This window comes from Oryctolagus cuniculus, chromosome 7 (assembly GCF_964237555.1).
Source record: "Oryctolagus cuniculus chromosome 7, mOryCun1.1, whole genome shotgun sequence".
Taxonomy (NCBI): Eukaryota; Metazoa; Chordata; class Mammalia; order Lagomorpha; family Leporidae; genus Oryctolagus; species Oryctolagus cuniculus.
The window spans coordinates 154,333,236-154,351,466 of record NC_091438.1 but is presented as its reverse complement, the minus strand read 5'-3'; the positions used below and the strand labels follow the sequence as shown (position 1 = coordinate 154,351,466).

General features: G+C 59.9%; 1 protein-coding gene across 2 annotated transcripts in view; it reads left to right on the top strand.

Annotated features, from left to right (window-relative positions):
* The first annotated feature begins 1,129 nt into the window (after window positions 1-1,129).
* Window positions 1,130-18,231, top strand: part of TMEM51 (transmembrane protein 51) — a 53,876-nt gene continuing 36,774 nt past the window's right edge. Inside the window, exon 1 of one of the 2 annotated variants that reach the window (XM_070077043.1) lies at window positions 1,130-1,264. The gene's annotated coding sequence lies outside the window, so the exon portion shown is untranslated. Of the gene's footprint in view, window positions 1,265-1,976; window positions 2,240-18,231 lie in introns of those variants that run through there. The other variant, XM_051836525.2, reaches the window with a different exon arrangement.

The following is an 18,231-nucleotide window of genomic DNA, read 5'->3' as shown; positions in this document are numbered from 1 at the left end:
AAACTGACCCCAGAGAGGGGAGGGCTGAGGAGGGGAGGTGATAAGGAGAAGCAGGTGCCTTGGCCGGCGTCTCAGTTTTGCCTGACTCTGTGCAGCCTCTACCCAGCTCCACCAGGGTGAACACCGTGCAGACGGCTGTCTGAGATAGACACGACCTGCCCGGTTGGCTTTGCGGCAGAGTGGGGCGGGTCCGGCTTGGATCCTGGCATGGAAAAGTACCAGGGAGCTGTGGCAGCCTTCCGAGATGACGGTGCCCAGCCCGGGCCTTTCAGAGTGTAATCAAAGCCAGGCTCCTGGCCTTATCGGAGAGCCGCATGCCGGCTTCCTGTCACTCCCACGGAGCCTGGGAAGGCCCCCAAATTCCTTGTCCAAACTTTGGGAGGGATTCGCACAGCCCTCAAATGGGAGCCTGCTGTCACAGGTCCCTGCCTCCAGGACGCGGTCCCCCACCTGCTAGAATAAGGTGTCACGCAGCACTGGGGGTTCCACGCAGCCAGTGAGCACAGGCTTATCCCGCACTTTGCAGGGGTCAGGCAAAGGGGGCAGGGGGCTCTCCAGGTGGAAGACCCCAGCTCTGGACTGGAGATCCTGACGCTGCCCAGGTGAGACATTCCAAAATGACCGGCACCTCCTGGGGTCTGGAAGCAAGCATAACCAACGCCACCTCCCAGGTTCTGGGCAGGATATAAGGAGAAGGTTTAGGGGAAGTCCAGGCAAGCCCACTCCCAGCTGGTGGGCAGGCGCATTTTCCCCAAACGCCCTCCCCACCCCGTAAATCACAAGACAGCCCCAAGTTTGCCTTTTTGCCCACCAGAAGGGCTCCGCTGAACTGGCACTGTTCAAGAAGCACACAGGGGCGGGCACCCTCCAGTGACACCTAGGGACACACACGCGGGCACCACGTGGACCCGGGAATGGGCCCTGGGTGGGGACTGCCGCTGACTGGCAGGTGCGCACCGGGCTGTTTCCGCCTGGGCGGCGGCGGGTCCCCAGGAGGAGGCGCCTTCGGTCCTCAGCGCCCTCACCCGGGCCTCGGCCTCTCCGCTGGGACACGCGCTCAGCACCGCGCCCCTGTCCTGACCCGTCTCGCACCTCAGAACCAGCTCGAGTTGACAGGGGAGGCGGGCCAGCGCTCCCTCCGGGTTTAGCATCCACTTTGTGTGTGTGTGTGAGAGAGAGATCCGGCTGAGACCAGCCCACGCTCCTTCGGGCGCCAGAGCGGGCGGTTCCCGGACAAACGCGCAGGCCAGGGGCGGAGCCGCAGGTAAGAGGCGCCCGCCCCGAGGGCAGGTTCGCTGTTGAGGGAGCCTGGGCTCCGCGGCGCCTGGGGGCCGCCAGGCTGGGGGTCGCTGAGAATGCGCGCCCAAGAGGGGACACGCGGGAGCCAGGGCACCCCCGTCCCGTGCGCGGGCGCAGGATCCCCGAGCGAGCTACCCCGGGCCAGGCTCCGGCGTGCGACCCGGGGGGACGCGCAGGCCAGCCCCGAGCCGGTGGGGAGCAGGGCCGAGGACGCAAGCGGACTCCTTCCCTACCCGCGCCCGGCACTCACCCCGCAGGGCTCCAGTCCTGGCAGTGCGCATGGGCCCGGGCGCCCCGAGCCCTGCGGGAAGGAGAGGGGAGGGTCCCGCCGGATGCACCCACGCCTGATGTGGGAAGGAGTGGGGGGCGTCTCCCACAAGGATCGAAACCCGCAAATGCCCTGGACTCCTGGCCCAAGACTCCAGCGCTCCCCATGCACCCGGTCCCTGGGGGCGGTGGTGTCGAGGCTCGGATCCCTGCCCAGCCCAGGCCCACCCTCTCTTCGCGCCCGCCGCGGGGGCCGGCCCCAGGCTCGGCGCCCACGCCCCACGCGCTCGGTGGACTCGAGGCGCTGGTGCCCGCCCTTCGTGGCCTGGGTCCCGTGCCGCGGGCAGCGGGGTGGCGCGGAGGCCGGGGAGGGAGGGTCGACGGGTGGGCGGCGCCTCCTGGGGCTGGAGGCCGCTGCGGCCCGGCGCCGCCCTCCGTCGCCCGCGGTCCCTCCCTCTCTCCCGCTCTCCGGCACTCCCAGGCCGCGCGCGCTTCCTGCGCCCCCATCCCGGTGCCCTCTCCGCCGCCGCGATCCAGACTCCCCGGAGCCCCCCAGCCGCGCGAGCTCGCCGCGTTCCCGGAGGAGGCAGCCCGGGGTGGGGGGCGGGGGTCGCGGAGCCCCCAGCCCCGGGCCGCCCGGCTGAACCGCAGCCCGACCCGCCGCCGCCGCCCGGTGAGTCCTAACGCCGCTTCGCCTTCCGTCCGCGGGGAGCCGGGGGCCGCCCGGAGCGGCTGGCCGCCCGCAGAGGCGCCCCCTGCCCCACCTGCCGTGGCCGACCTCCGTGCCCCGCGCCGCGCGGGGCCGGTGCAGGGCGCCGCCGCCTCCGGGGCACGCGCGGGGTCGGCGGCCGGCCGCGGGGGCCCCCTGTCGGCCGGGACGGCTGCCTTCCGCCCCTCGGGGTGCGACCGGGTGGGCGCGGGGGCGCAGAGGAGAATTTGGGTCCCGGGAAGGCAGCCTGGGGCCGTCCGCCCGCGCCCTCCTCCCAGTCCCTCGCTTCTTTTGGGAAAGTGAAGCTTTGGCGGGGCGGGGGCGTGGGGGTCAGATTCTTGTGCGTTTTACGTATGAAAACCAAAAGGGGTAAGCGAAGTCGGGGGAAACTCGCTTGCTTCTCCCCTGCGCCTTGGTTTTTCTGTAAAATGGGAGTAACAGCGCCCTGGGACTTGGCGGAGAGCGGAGCTTGGGGCGCACCTGCCGCCTGCCCCAGCTTCTCTGAGGAGGGGCTCTTATCCCGCCATTGACGCCCACTCCCCACGGTTTCCCTGGGAGCGGCGCTGGGTGCCCTGGCACCCTGGGCAGGGTCCCTCCAGGATGCCAGGCTGTGGGCACGGTGGACGGGACCTGTCCAGGTGAGGTAGAGGGTTGGTGGCCCACCTGGGCAGGGTCTGGTTTCTGTTTGCATGGGGTTACCTGGAGGATGGCTTGGCTGTGGAGAGGGCAGCCCTGGGACCTGTGAGCCCCTGACCTAGAGGGGGCCCCTTCCGGCTTGCCAGAGACACCTCCTTGGAGGGGAGGGGCCCGCACCGGTGGTGATTCTGTGTCCTCTGCCCCCAGGGACTGGGCCCTGGGCTGGGAGGGGCTGGCAGCCCAGGGAGGGAGTCGGGGCTGCTGGGGCTGATCCTGTTGCTTGGGCTGGATCCCAGGCATGATGGCGTCCTAAGGCAAGATAGGGCACAGAGCAGGTGCTCTATAGTAGGTTGTACTGCAGGACCCAGAGGGGAATGGAAGAAAGAAACTCGCTGAGGAGGCTTGGGGAAGGAGAGAGCGTCATGTGTTAGTCCCTGGGGCAGGGCACACCGGTGGGGGCAGGCGGGCTGTCCCAGCTAAGGTGTGGGGATGTGAACCAGCAGCGAGCTGGGCTGGGTAGGCAGGCAAGGGGTGGGGGCAGGGAAGGGCAGTGGAGGGGCTGGGCTGGGCTGGCCTGCACTGCAGGGGGCCATCTTCAGACCACCCAACAGGTGCTGACCAAGCGCCTCCTACCGGTTAAAGATGCTAATTCTGCCCACGGGGAAGTTGGCTGGGGTTTCTGAGCAGGCTGCGAGAGGGGGGCCGGCTGGGGGCTGCGGGGGCCAGTTGGGATGGAGAGCGGGGGAGCCCCTGGTGGTGATGAAGCCTCCTCACGTGACCGCTGGGCACGGAGCAGCGTCGTGGATTCGGTGTGAGGCCCTGCCTGCTGCCGGAGGGAGGTGGTGAGGGCCTGGGCCGGGGGTGGCAGCCCAGCCCCTGCCACGGAGGCTTTGTGGCTCCCCAAGGCAGGTGTTGCGAGGCCTGGAGGTGTCTGTTGGGGGGGGAGGGGGACTGCAAAGCCGGAGGCAGAGCTGGCAGCCGGGCCCCTGCTGATGTCCGCCCGGGCCGCCAGCCTCCCGGGGCTCCCGGTGAACCAGGTCACCGTTCTGCTCGGTGCAGGGCTGGAGGAGTGACGAGTGCTGCCTGCTGGAGCCTTCTGGCGGGCAGGCAGTGGGGGGCCTGCCTCTGGCCGCTGCCCTCTGCTTTCCCTTTTGTCCTCTCCGCTCAGGATGCTTGGGACCCTTTCTTGCAGCCGGCGTCCCTGGCCTCTCCACATTCGTCTCCTTTTGCTTGGACGCGGCAGAAGGTCCTAGGCTGTCTCCAAAAGGGACCTTGAGGTCATCAACGCTGCCCTTCCCATTTGACCAAAGGAGCTCAGAGAGGGCAAGGGACTGGCCCAACACCACACAGCAGACAGCAGACCTGGGAGCTGGCACCCAGGCCCCTTGACTCCGCCTCTAGGGTCCTTTGCATTGTCCCAGGAGGCCCAGCCGCGGTCACGGCAGACTTGTCGCAAGCCTTAGTGGAGACCAGGTTGGATGCTTTCTCAACGGCCGGTCTCTGCCAGCAGCTGCCCAGCCTGGCCAGGGGCCCCAGCCTCACCTGGCAGCGTCTTGGTGCCGTGGCCACCCGTGCTGGGAGCTCTGCTGCCTGCAGACACAGCGCCCTGTTTGGCTTTCCTGAGTTCAAGCCAGGTTGCCCTGCCCCTGGGCACAGCGGCCAGAGCGAGCGCTCCAAGGGAGCCTGCGAAGCTGTGCCTCCCTTGGCAGCCCCGGGCTGACGCTGCACCCCACCCTCCCCTCACACCGCGGGGTGGGCCTCACCCTCTGTCCAGTGTTGTTTTCTTGGGCTGGGCAGACCAACGTCTCTTGGTTCTCCCTCTCGCCTGGGATTGATCAGCCTTAGCAGCTCTCCAGCCCCGAGGTTGGCAGCTTTAGCTCTCGGCGTGTTGGAGCCAGCGGGGACCAGGGCCATCAGAGCGTCCCATCTGCTCATTTTACAAACAGAGCGGCCCAGGCCAGGGAAGCACAGAGCCCTGCCCGCGCTCAGAGCCAGGCTGGAACCCAGGCCCCCGGATTCTGGGTTGAGTTGGAGGGTGATTCTTGGAAGGCCAAAGCAGAGCCTTCCCCTTCGCCGAGAGCCCCCTGCTGCCGCCCTGCACACTGGCGGTGGTGAGGCTGAGGGCGCGCTTCCCCGCGTGGATTCCGAGCTGGCGATGGCGCTACACGGTGCTCCCTGTGCCTCTGGACAGACAGACAGACAGACGGCTAACGTGGTTTCCTTCCCCGGCCTACAGAAGAGGCACGCGGGGGAGGAAAGCTCGCGGGATGCTGGCCAGGCTGTTAGGGGCGGGGGCGACGGTGGTCGCAGTGGGTGCATCAGAACTGCTCTGCTGGCTCCTGTCCTGATCTTCCACCTCCTCGCGCCACGTGACGAGTTTTTTCCCACGAGCTCTAACCTGCCAGTCTCACGTGCTTCTCTCACCTGCTGGCCAGGGTTGGCTCAGCCGGGTCACTGCCCTGGCCACAGTCCCGTAATGTCACAACAGAGTTTCTGATCAGCGCCGTGGGACACCAGGGGACCATTTTTGTGTGTTACTGTGAGTGTTCGGAAAAGGGTTCCTGGACGTGTGTTTATGCTTATATGAAAGTATCTATGTTACATATGTAATATATATCCCAGATTATGATGGACACATAATTTACATATTCATGAGGTATCACATGATGTGCGATCCTCACATTGGGCTCATTAGCATATCATTCGCATATCCATCCCCTCAAATCAGGTGTTTCGGGGCATTGAGAACATCCAAGTTTTCCCTTCTGGTCTTTTTGAAATCTGCAATCCAAGGCAAGGGTTGTGTTTGCAAACTCTTCTCACTGGGATTCCTCGGCCTGGAAGGGGTGAGGCGTCCACGTGGCCTGAGCGTGGCCCAGGTGTTACACAGAGGGAAGCAGAACCCAGTTTCTTCCAGTTTTTTTTTTTGCTGTATTTGTTTTCCTCCAGCCCCCTGTACCCACCGACCGTCACACCTTCACCCCAAGTCTCCCTGGGGTGGCAAGAGCAGATCCCTAGAAAAATCAGGGTTTGAATGGCTGGGGGGGGGGGTGGAAGCAGGTGTCTCCATGGCAACCACATGCAGAGAATTTGTTTCTGAGTCAGGTGGTGGTCGGTGGGGCTGCTGGCACCGCACCGTGTGGCCAGGGATCTCCAGGGCCGGGGTCTGCCGACCTCTGCCGGGATCACGGTTTGGCCGATGCTGTACCTTGTCAGCGCTCCCAGTAGTTCTAGAAGCGAGGAGAACCTTGGAGATTGTCTAGGCTGACTTTGCGAGACTACAGGCAGCCCCTTGTTAGTGGGTTTGAACATCAGTTACGTAGTGTTCCACGGGCTTTTAGAAGGAGCCGCGGGAGAAGGCAGGCTAGAAGGTAGGAGTGCCTAGGCTGTCGGGGGAAGCATTCTTTAATAAATCTCGCCGTAATCTGCTTGACGTGGGTGTGCACTGAGTCACCAGATGAAATATATTTTTGACCAGCACTGCCCTGGTCCACTGGTTTTTATGCTGCGACCTGACCCTGAGAAACTTAGGATTCCTTGGACTGAGCCCAGAGCACCCAGTGGGGGGGGGGGGGGTGGTTGCTGGGTCAGAGCTGAGTGGTAGGAGGCGGGGCCGGCAGGAGTGCAGCTCTGCTTACGCATGTTCTAGATGTTGGGGTGCACGACACCCTTAAAAACGCTGCGATTTAAGCACAAGGACAACAGAAAGTTGGCAGCCGCTGTTCGCCTGGCCACCTTGGTTCTTGGAGGAAGAAGCTAGGCGCGGGGTCTTTACAGCGGGCAGGCGGCGCTCAGGCCGCGCACTGGCCGGGGTCTCTGTTGGCCTTTGACACCTGCTCGCAGTGAGCTGCCCCACTGCACACGTGCCTGGTGGCGCCCCAGGGGCTGCGCCGTCGGATGCACCGTCGGATGCAACAGCAGCCCGGCCCCGTGGCCGCGGTACACCAGACATCGGTTCATTTGCTCAGTGCCAGCATCCAGGCCCCCCGCCTCGTTTCCTCTTTCTCTCGTCTTTCTTTTCCTATTCCTGCAGCTTTTACCAGGCCGGTGTCCTGGTCCGAGAGGCCAGGTGGGGGGTGGTGGCCCCGGGTCACCTGAGTCCAGGCGGAGTGGGATGAGAGCTCAGCACGGTGGGCGAGTTCTGAGAGACCACAAGCTCCGTGTGACTGTGGTCTCGCGTGATGTGTGGTTCTATTTCCAGAAGGTTCCGCCGTGTGCTATAGTCAGCAGGTAGAACCAGGTGGCTCTGAGTCTCAGTGAATCGTGGCATGTGGTCCCCAGAGAGAGCGGCCGAGGGTGTGCTTGCCTGACCCGGATTCTCCCAGGCGGACTTGTGTGTGTCAGGGTGTGGGCGTGGCTTGTTGCTATTTGATGGGGGGACTGTAATTAGCAAAAAGAAACTAAACAGAGTGGACTTTCCTCTCTCAAGCTGCCATAGGAGGCCTCGGCTGTCACGGATGTGTCAGCTGCATTTTGGAGGGTGCAGTCTTTGCTTTGGGATAATCGCTGTTTTCTTTTTTGAGTGACAGATGCAAATTCCCCTACATGGGGGGCAATCTTCGCCCCCACCTGATACTGTCGCTTGACATAAATGCAGTAGAATTAACACTGCCAGTGGTCAACAGGAGAGAGGCAGCTTCAACCCATGCTGGAGCCGCTCGTCCCGCCGGGAGACAGGAATGTTCCAGAATGTAATCTGTGATAAGGGAGTCAGGACTGGGAGGGAGGAGGTTCAGTCCTAACTTGGGAAACTGAGAAGGATGGGGTGGGAAAAGCCTGTTATGACATTTCCTCCTTAAAGTTATTTTGAGCATGGCTGTTCCTCAAAAAATTGAAATAGGATTACCATAGGATTCAGGTTGCCCTGTGGGTACGGGCTCAGAAGCACTGTGGGCAGGGTCTTCAAGAGGCCGCGTCCTTCACGATAATGAAAGTGTGGACTTGGCTCAAGTGCCCGGCAGGGGAATGGACAAGCAAAATGCCATCTCTGTCTACTGTGATGCTACTTACGTGAGGTCAAGTTCATGGAGACAGGAAGTAGAATGGTGGGAGCCAGGGGCTGGGGGGAGGGAAGAAAGAGGGGGCTGTGCTTAGGGAGTTTTGCAAGGCACCAAGTGTCCTCTGGGTGGCCGGTGGACATGGCTGTGAATTCACTTCGTGCTGATGCACTGTGCACCTGAGTTGGTGACGGGTACATTTGATGTCCTGTGGATGCCACCACAATTAAACTAAAAGTCAGTTTGGAAACGAGATTCAGTTATTTATCCAACCAGTGTTCACAGAGTGCTCACTGCAGGCCAGGTGTTCGCCCAGTGCCCAAGAGAAACTCAGATCCGGCCGCAGGGAAGGGGCCGTGAGTTAGGGAGCAGCAGGCCCGCCGACCAGTCCGTCACCGTCACCGCGTCACTCGCCAAGCTGACCGCTGCTTCCCCACTGCCGGCACCATCAAGTGTGGGCCAAGCTCCTTAGCTGCCAGGGCCCCGGAGACGGCCCCGCTGGCGTCAGCCCCAGTTAATCAGACCAGGACTGCCGCGCGGCACCCCCACCCCCACCCTGCACCCCACACCGGTCACAAGGAGCCGCTTCCACCGCCTCCCCCGCCCACGGCCCCGAGCTCGGATGGCGCTGCCCTTCCTGGTCAAGCCGCTCCCTGCCCAGACTGTTCAAAAGCTTTGAAACCGCCATGGTCCGGGGGAAACAGCCCGTGATTGTGTGAGGTACAGCATTGCCCCGTCGCTGCTTTAATAAACCTGGTCTGTGTCAGGCAGCTCTCCCAGACTGTTTAAAATGGGAGCTGTTTTACTTCGGGGTGATTTCAGATTCATAGAAAATTGGAAAGACAGCCTGGAGGGGCTCACCTGACATCCCCTAAGGCTAGCATCTCACAGGGCCCTAGTGGAGGATCGCCCCTGAAGGACCCCCCATGGACACCCCAATTTGAAGTTCAAGTTCCATTTGTAGGGTGGTGTGGTATTTGCACAGAACCTACGCCGTCACCCTGCGCACTGGAAGTCAGCTCTGGGTGGCTGCTGTTACCAATACAAGGTGGATGCTTCGGAAATAGTTGAGATGCATTGTTTAGGGGATAGTGGCGAGAATGAGAGCCTGTGTGTGTGGAGCTTTGAGGTTTGATCTGCCTTAATTTTTTCGATAGCCAAAGAGACAGAGACAAGAGGAAAAGATCCCATCCGTTGGTTCATTCCCCAAATGCCTATTACAGCCAGGGCTGGGCCAGGCAAAGCTGATAACCCAGAACTCAACCAGGTCTCCCCTGTGAGTAGCAGGCGCTGGGCCTTGAGCCACCACCTGCTGCCTCTCGAGGTCTGCATTAAAGCTGGGGTCAGGAGCAGAGCCAGGCCCCACATCCAGATGCTCCCGCGTGGGAGACCGGCGACGCCAGGAGGTGCTGGCGACCCCGAGAAATGCTGGTGACCCCGAGAGATGCTGGTGACCCCGAGAGATGCCAGTGACCCCAGGAGATGCCAGCGACCCTGAGAGATGCTGCCGACCCCAAGAGATGCCGGCGACTCCAGGAGATGCCGGCGACCCCAAGAGATGTCGGCAACCCTGAGAAATACGAGTGAACCTGAGAGATACCAGCGATCGCAGGAGATGCCGGTGACCCCGGCTGCAGCGGACACTCACCCAGAGGCACTTGTTTTTTTTTTTTTTTTTTGGATCCACAGTTGGTTGAGTCTCTGCATGCAGAGACCACGGGTAGCGAGGCCCCCTGCGTCCCCCAGACTCGGAGGTCGGCGTGGCTGTAACTAAACACAGATTTCACTTGGATCCCACCGGTTCTCACAGCCACTTCTGCGATTCAGAATCTACTCCGAGATGCCGCATGGCCTCAGCTATTGAACCTCCTTGGTCGCTTCGAGTCTCTGGCGGTTTCTCAGTCTGTCCTTGAACTTCATGACCTGAGAGCTTTGAGGAGTACTGGTCAGTGCTGTGTAGACTGTCCCCACGTGGGCTTTGTCGGTGCCTCCTCCTGTTCGTGTTTTCTGCATTGGGGGGGGGGGGGGCTCTGCACGGGTGCACCTACCAGCACGGCTCACTGGGGGACGGTGGACCTTGTTCTCTCGAGGAAGGTACTCCCTGCAAAATTTCTTCTTTGTGCAGAGACTACAGCCCTTTTTGGAAAGAGATTTTTTTAGTATGTTGGTAAAAGGAAAAAAAATTTTAAAGATTTATTTATTTATTTATTTGAAAGGCAGAGTTACAGAGAGACAGAGAGAGAGGTCTTCCATCCGCTGTTCACTCCCCAGATGGCTGCAACCGCTGAAACTGAGCAGATCTGAAGCCAGGAGCCAGGAGCTTCTTCCTGGCCTCCCACGTGGGTGCAGGGGCCCCCAGCACATGGGCCACCTTCTACTGCTTTCCCAGGCCATAGCAGAGAGCTGGGTAGGAAGTGGAGCAGCCAGGACTCCAACTGGCACCCCTATGAGATACTGGTGCCACCGCCAGCGGCTTTACTCACTACACCCTGGCACTGGCCCCAAAAGGTAAATTTTTTTTTTAAATTTTTATTTGAAAAGCAACAAGAAAGACACAGAGATGTTCCATCTGCTGGTTCGCTCCCAGATGCCTGTAGCAGCCAAGGCTGGACCAGTCCAAAACCAGGAGCCCAGAGCCCAGTCCTGGTCTCCCACGTGGTTGGTGCGGACCCAAGTACTTGAGCCATCGTCTGTTGCCTCCCGGGGTGTGCATTAGCAGGGAGCTGGATTGGAAGTGGGCACAGGAAGCAGGAGGGACAGGAGGTGTCCCTGGCGCAGCTTCACTGCTGTGCCAGCCTGCCCAGCGCAGGGAAGATCAGGAAAGAAGTCATGGAGAGGGCACAGCACGTCGCAGGGTGCAGTTCCTGGTGCTACCGGCACCGCAGGGTGGCCGCAGCAACAGCAAGAGCTCCAGGGCGCCAGTCGTCCAAGGAAGGGGAATGCCGAGTCCGTGGATTTGGTCGTATTGATCGTATTGGGATGTTGCACCGTAGCCCATAAATAGTTACAGCTACGCTCAGTGAAAAGCGTTAACGAGGAGAAAATGACCAACGTGGCTCTTCCGATTAAAAGACTCTGCCCCTCGCACGATAAGCTGGGGCGATATTTGCAGCAAACGGCAGCTAGGGGATTATTCTCTGAAAACCCCCAGGAGCTTTCCGAGGCAGCCGGGAAAAGCCGCCTGCCTCACATGTCCAGAAATGGAATCCAGCGGCGACATGAGCCTAATGCCCGCGTGACTCAGAGGATGAGACCTGGCCGCCCCTTGTCGGGAAGAGGTGCTGATTAGAGCCAGACCGCCTTCGCCTAGGAAATCTGCAGTGTGTGTAGTTTTACATTTGCAAGTTAGGAAAGGAACGCGGGTGCTTTCCCGGGCTCGTGGGAGGAAGGGCAGCTGGAGGAATGTTCCAGAACACACCTCAAGACTGTTCAAGCTCAGCAAGTTCAGCGCCTCGGTTTTATCCTGCGGGGACAACTCGTGGTTGGGTCAGGAGTTCATTTCACCCTGGTATTACTTAGAACAATAAGAAAATTAGACGCCAAGTGCACGTGTCGCAGGAGGCGATGGCTGTTCAAATGATGGACCGCTCCGAGTCCTGAACACCCACCACCCGCTCAGAAGTATGGGATAGATGCATATCTGCGATTTGAAAGATTGCTTATCAGCTGCCTACAAATTAGACCCCAAGTCCTATTGCGGTAATGTCCCATCTTTGTTGCAAAACAAAGAAGTGTTAGTTTGCACAACACCAAAGGAATTCTGGAGATGCCAGAGACACTGTGAGGATTGGAGGTGCTGGGGTCAAAGGTGGTTGGGTTTATTCTGCTAATCTAGGTTTGCTAATTTGTATTTAAAAAACAGGTTTTTTTTATATTTCTAAGAGAAACTATCCTCTAAGATATTTTAGATTTTTTAAAGAATGATTTATTTATTTATTTGAAAGGCAGACTTACAGAGAGAGGGAAAGGGAGAGACAGACATCTTCCATCTGCTGGTTTGGCCAATCCAAGGCCAGGATCCAGGAGTTTCTTCTGGGTCTCCCATGCGGGTGCAGGGGCCAAGGGACTTGGGCCATCTTCCACTGCTTTCCCAACCACATTAGCTGGGAGCTGGATCGGAAGTGGAGCAGCTGGGACTTGAACCTGCACCTGTATGGGATGCCAGCGTCACAGGCGGCAGCTTTACCTGCTACACCACAGCGCCGGCCCCAACAGTCGTTTTTAATGAGAAAAATTGCTTCTCAGCCTTTTGGCTATGATCAAGCGAAATAACAAGAGAAAAGGTTTTGTAATCCTGTGCATTTGGTGGGGGTCCCACGTGGGTCACTCCAATCTCATAAGGGGTTTGGGGAGTATTGGCCGCTGTGTCCCTGGTGCTGGCTTGGAGCCCCGGGCCTCCCTCCCAGGTTAGGAGTCTGAGACCCTGGCTCCCAGCTCGGGTTTTACACGCAGGTGATGCAGGCACAGTGAAAGTCCCCCTCTCCAGCGTCCCCACACGGCTCCGTGAGCAGTCCGGTGGCCCCGCACCCCCAGGGTCTCTCCCGCCACCCAGAGCCCCTGCTCTGTCCTCTGTCCCTTCGCTCCAGGTCACGCAGGTGCAGTCCTGCAGGAAGCTCCTGGAGGCCGCCTTCTTGGACTCGGGGCCCACGAGCTTCGCCCATGCGGTGTGGGTTCCGTTGCGTGGAAGGGCTGTCTGGCAGTGACAACTCTGGCTGCCGTGGGCATTCACGCGCAGGTCCTAGTATCAACCTAGGTGTTCATTTGCCTTCGACAAGCAGCAAGGAGCGAAGTCACAGGGCATGCGTAGCGAGTGTGTGTCTGGCTTTATCCATGGGCCAAACTTAGAAGGTTTGGACTAGTCCCTACTGCCATCACCATGGCTACCCTGGGACCTCATGGAATAATGAGAACCTCTCCCTTCCCACCTGGAACTGGAACGCCAGGGGCTGAAGACCTGCAGCTGCAGGCTCAGTCTTGCTGGGGGAGGGAGGGGGGCAGGGGTGGAGTTGGCACCCCCCACTTCCTCCTCATTGGCAACTTCTCCCTCCCCCACGTCACAGGCTGAGAGTGACAATAGGTTGTGTATAGTTGTTTTTTTTTTTTTTTTTGACAGGCAGAGTGGACAGTGAGAGAGAGAGAGAAAGGTCTTCCTTTGCCGTTGGTTCACCCTCCAATGGCTGCCGCGGCCGGCGCACTGCGCTGATCCGAAGCCAGGAGCCAGGTGCTTCTCCTGGTCTCCCATGGGGTGCAGGGCCCAAGCACTTGGGCCATCCTCCACTGCACTCCCTGGCCATAGCAGAGAGCTGGCCTGGAAGAGGGGCAACCGGGACAGAATCCGGCGCCCCGACCGGGACTGGAACCTGGTGTGCCGGCGCCGCAAGGCGGAGGATTAGCCTAGTGAGCTGCAGCGCCGGCCCAGGTTGTGTATAGTTCTTAAGGAACCTTAAGGCCCGGATGAGGCCATGGATTTGCCGGTGCTCTCTGGGGCCAAGGGGGCAGAGAGGACGGTGCTGGGTGCTTCGGCCCCACATGACTGCGCTGACTCATCACACGCGAGGAAGTTGTGGGCCGCTCGCTCAGGCTGAGCCGGTTCCCGGGGACTCCTCCCGGAGGGGAGCAGGCTATAGGCTGCTCAGGAAGAGTTCAGGGGACTCCTGGGAGGCAGAGCCATATCCGGTTGGTGATGAAAGGCCCGGAAGGGGTGGTTTGGGGGCTGCGTCTGCTGGGGTCACTGCGTGGAGGAGGGGTGGGCTCAGGGAAGAACCGCCAAGCTTTCCCGTCGCCCCGGGAGATGGGGAAACTGAGGCTAGCTCCTGCGCAAACAGCCCCACATCGCGAGGACGTCGGACACTGGGCGTGCAGTGTGGTGGGGGGGGGGTGGAGAGGGAGGGTGTCAGCCCCACAGGGTCGTCTGGGGACCCAGGCTTCCGCCACTGTCAGGCTTGGGAGGCAGTAATCGGGACCCACAGCTGGTGAGAGGTGGAGCTGGGATTTGACCCGGAGTCTGTAGCCATAAGCTTTCCCTGTGGTGGGAGACAGGAGGACTGGCTGTTGGCTCGAATACCTGGTGTGTGCCTCCGACCCGGGCCGGGCCTCCTGCCCCAGAAGCCGGCTCTTTGCTAAGCTGTGAGGTGGGTGAGTCTGAGGGCCGCCATGCCTTTGTGTTTCAGGTGAGAACTTCTGTGTTTGACACCTGTGCCACAACAGGTGCACAGCTGCCACCTTGCTGCCGGCTGCCCCACGGCGCTGCTCCTTGTCGGGGAGGCGTTGATGTGTGTTAGTACCCTGGTAAAATGCATTTCCCAGGGGCCGGCGCTGTGGCATAATGGGCAACGCTGTTGCCTGCAGTGCCGGCATCCCATATGGGCACTGGTTCAAGTCTCTGCTGGTCCACTTCTGATCCAGCTCTCTGCTATGGCCTGGGAAAGCAGTAGAGGATGGCCCAAGTCCTTGGGCCCCTGCACCCATGTGGGAGACCTGGAAGAAGCTCCTGGCTCCTGGCTTCGGTCTGGCCCAGCCCTGGCCATGACGGCCATTTGGGGAGTGAACCAGAGGACGGAAGACCTGTCTCTTCTGCCTCTGCCTCTCCCTCTCTGTAACTCCACCTTTCAAATAAATAAATAAATAAACCTTTTAAAAAATGTATTTTCCAATTTAAGCATCTTCTGGTGGAGAAACAGCCCAGACACCCAACATAAAGGCCTGGACACTGACCATGGCGTGGGCAGGCAGGAGGGCATCACAGGGCCACTAAAGGCAGCAATGGCGATGACCTTGTGTGACCTGGAAAGATGACCTGACCCCAGAACGTCTGTGCGGAAAGATACAAGAATAACCATTGAAGATCAATGTTCCCAAGATATCGCTAATGCACTACCAGCGATTTTTATTCTCTCCCCGGCCCCAACCTGTACGTTCCAAAATTCCTACAGAGATTGCATTATCTGTATTAAAGTGACAAACAGACCTAGGGAGCAGCGTTGTGGCACAGTGGGTTAAGCTGCTGCGTGTGACACTGGCATCCTGTATCAGAGCACTGGTTCGAGTCCTGGCTGCTCCACTTCCAATCCAGCTTCCTGCTACTGCGCTCGGGAAGGCAGCCTGTGATGACCTGAGTACGCAGGCCCCTGCCACCCACGTGGGAGACCTGGATGGAGGTTTTGGCTCCTGGCTTTGGCCTGGCCCATGTATTTGGGGAGTGGATCAGCGCATGGAAGATTGATATCTTGATCTTGATCTCTCTCTCTTTCTCTCTCATTATAAAATCCATGAAGCCACAGGTTTATTCAAGTCCTGGTCCTGTGACCTCAGTAGCCTTGGCTATTACTTAATTATCCAAATGGGGAGAATAATCTTAGGGTTTGTGCGGATTCCATGAGCAGCCTGTGGAAAGTAAGGTACTTAGGAGCTAGTCAGCGCCCAGTGTGTTTTCTTGTATGGATCCTATCATCATCAAACAGGCCACACCTGCCACGCGTGGGCTCTATCTCAGGAGGCCTGGGGTGACGGCCGGTGAGCAAGCCCGAGCCCCTGGCCTCCGCTGCCCTCTGATAGTGCTGGGGGGCGTCGGTGCCGGGCTGCCCCAGCTGCTGCCTGGTTTCTGTCCTCCACACAAAGAAATGATGCAGTGTCCTGGGCATCCTGGTGTGGGGTGAAAAGCATGGGTGGAGTCGGACTGCCTGGGTTCCACGCTCATTAACAGGCAACCATGACGGCACCTTCCTGGGATGGCAAGGACGAAGCCTCACGGTGCTGGTGACGTCAGCACGGCGCCTCCGTCAATGCCAACTTGCAGACGTAGGACGTCAAACCTCAGAAATGCAGCTAACAGTGGATGAACCATTTTTTTTTAAAGATTCATTTGAAAGGCAGAGTTGAGAGAGAGATCTTCCATCCACTGATTTCACTCCCCAAATGGCCACAATAGCCAGGATTGGGCCAGGCCAGAGCCAGGAGCTTCACCTGGGTCTCCCACATGGTGCAGGGCCCCAGCACTTGGGCCATCCTCCACTGCCTTCCCAGGTGCATTAGCAGGGAGCTGGATCGGAAGTGGAGCAGCTGGAGCAGGAACGGGTGCTCATGTGGTGCCGGTGCTGCAGGCAGTATCTTTATCTGAGATGTCACAACTCTGGCCCCAGATTAACCATTTTAAAGACAACCATTTGGCCGGTGCCGCGGCTCAATAGGCTAATCCTCCGCCTTACGGCTCTGGCACACCAGGTTCTAGTCCTGGTCGGGGTGCCGGATTCTGTCCCGGTTGCCCCTCTTCCAGGCCAGCTCTCTGCTGTGGCCAGGGAGTGCAGTGGAGGATGGCCCAAGTGCTTGGGCCCTGCACCCCATGGGAGACCAGGAGAAGCACCTGGCTCCTGCCATCGGATCAGCGTGGTGCACCAGCCGCAGCGCGCCGGCCGCGGCGGTCGTTGGAGGGTGAACCAACGGCAAAAGGAAGACCTTTCTCTCTGTTTCTCTCTCTCACTGTCCACTCTGCCTGTCAAAAAATAAAATAAATAAATTAAAAAAAAGACAACCATTTGGTGGCACCTAGTATAAACACTCACAGTGGTAGGCCACCAGCAGTTCTGGCTAGTTCCGGAATGTTCTAGCACTCCAAGTGGAAGCTCCATACCCGGTAAGCAGTCACTTCCCACTCCTCTTTCCCTTCAGCTGCTGGCAAACCCTTATCAGCTTCCTGCCTTTCTGGCCGTTTCCTTTCAGTGGACCTTGTGTGTGGCTCCTGAGTGACGTGTGCATTTCAGTGGCATTAGGTAGCTACGTCACCAAGGGTGGTCACGCAGTCGCCACTGTCTTTACCCAGAGCTGCCGCTAAGGGAGAAAGGCTGTTTAAAAGTTATTATTTGGGGCCGGCGCCGCGGCTCACTAGGCTAATCCTCTGCCTTGCGGCGCCGGCACACCGGGTTCTGGTCCCTGTCGGGGCGCCGGATTCTGTCCCGGTTGCCCCTCTTCCAGGCCAGCTCTCTGCTGTGGCCAGGGAGTGCAATGGAGGATGGCCCAAGTGCTTGGGCCCTGCACCCCATGGGAGACGAGGAGAAGCACCTGGCTCCTGCCTTCAGGTCAGCGCGGTGCGCCGGCCGCAGCGCACCGGCCACGGTGGCCATTGGAGGGTGAACCAACGGCAAAGGAAGACCTTTCTCTCTGTTTCTCTCTCTCACTGTCTACTCTGCCTGTAAAAAAATATATATATTATTTGGGAGACAAAGATAAAGACAGAGGGAGCTTCCGCCCTCTGGCTCACTCTCCAGATGGCCACAGGGCCAGGGCTGGGCCAGGTCAAAGCTGGGAACTCAGCCCAGATCTCTTCTGGAGCCATCCCCTGCGGCCTCCCAGGGTCAGCATTAAGCAGGAATCTGGAATTGGGGGCAGAGCCGGGACTCAAACCCAGGCGCTCCAGGAAGGGATCCCAGCATCTTAGCCTGCGCCTGCACCACGAGGCCGGCGCCCACCCTGAGGACGGCTTGTACGGGCCCCCACGAGTGGTCTCAGGCTTCTGTGTGTGTCAGAATTCCTAGTCGGGAGCTGGATCACGGGAAACCACAGGCGGCAGCAGAGATGTGGGTGGAAGTGCCGCCGAGGGCAGCGGCTCCACTGCCGGCTCCCCGGAAGCCAGGACGTGCAGGTTGCGTGGCTGTGGCCTGCAGCGGAGCGGGAGCCGCATTTCTCGGGAAAGGGGTGGCAGGCGTTCCTAACGCTCGCTCCGCGGTGAGTCAGGCCCCGCGTCCCGGGCCAGGCGTTTCGTAAGTGGAGCATTAGCGCCACTCACAAGTGCGCCCTTGAAGAAGCTGTTATTCCCAACGCCCGCAAGGGCCGCAGTAAAAAACAGAGATTTGCCATTCAGCTGGAAGGGGTGGGGAGGGAAGGAGGATTTTAGTGGTCAGAAATCCGGGAGCAGCTCTGAGCACTGGCCAGAGGCCCAGAGACAAAGGTGCGTGGGCAATCTCTGATGAAAGGCGGGGGCGGGGCCGGTCCCCGAGTGGGACCCCTGTGTCTCCTATCAGCATCCCGGCCACAGACCTGGCTGCTCTGCTTCCTGCTAAGGCACCTGCGGAGGCGCACGTGCTGGCCCCAAGCACTCGGGCTCCCGCCACCCACGTAGGAGCCCCAGATGGAGTTCCTGGCCCCTGGCTGTTGTATTTGGGGGAGTGTCTGCTGGGGCTCCCGTAACAGGTACCACAGACTGGGCAGGGGGTGGGGGGACACAGACAGCAGAAACTGTTTTCTCGCCGTCCTGGAGGCTGGTGGGCCTGGGCGCGGCCTCGCGCGTGGCCTCCTGCCCGCTGTGCTCGTGTGGATTTTCCTTGGCGCCCG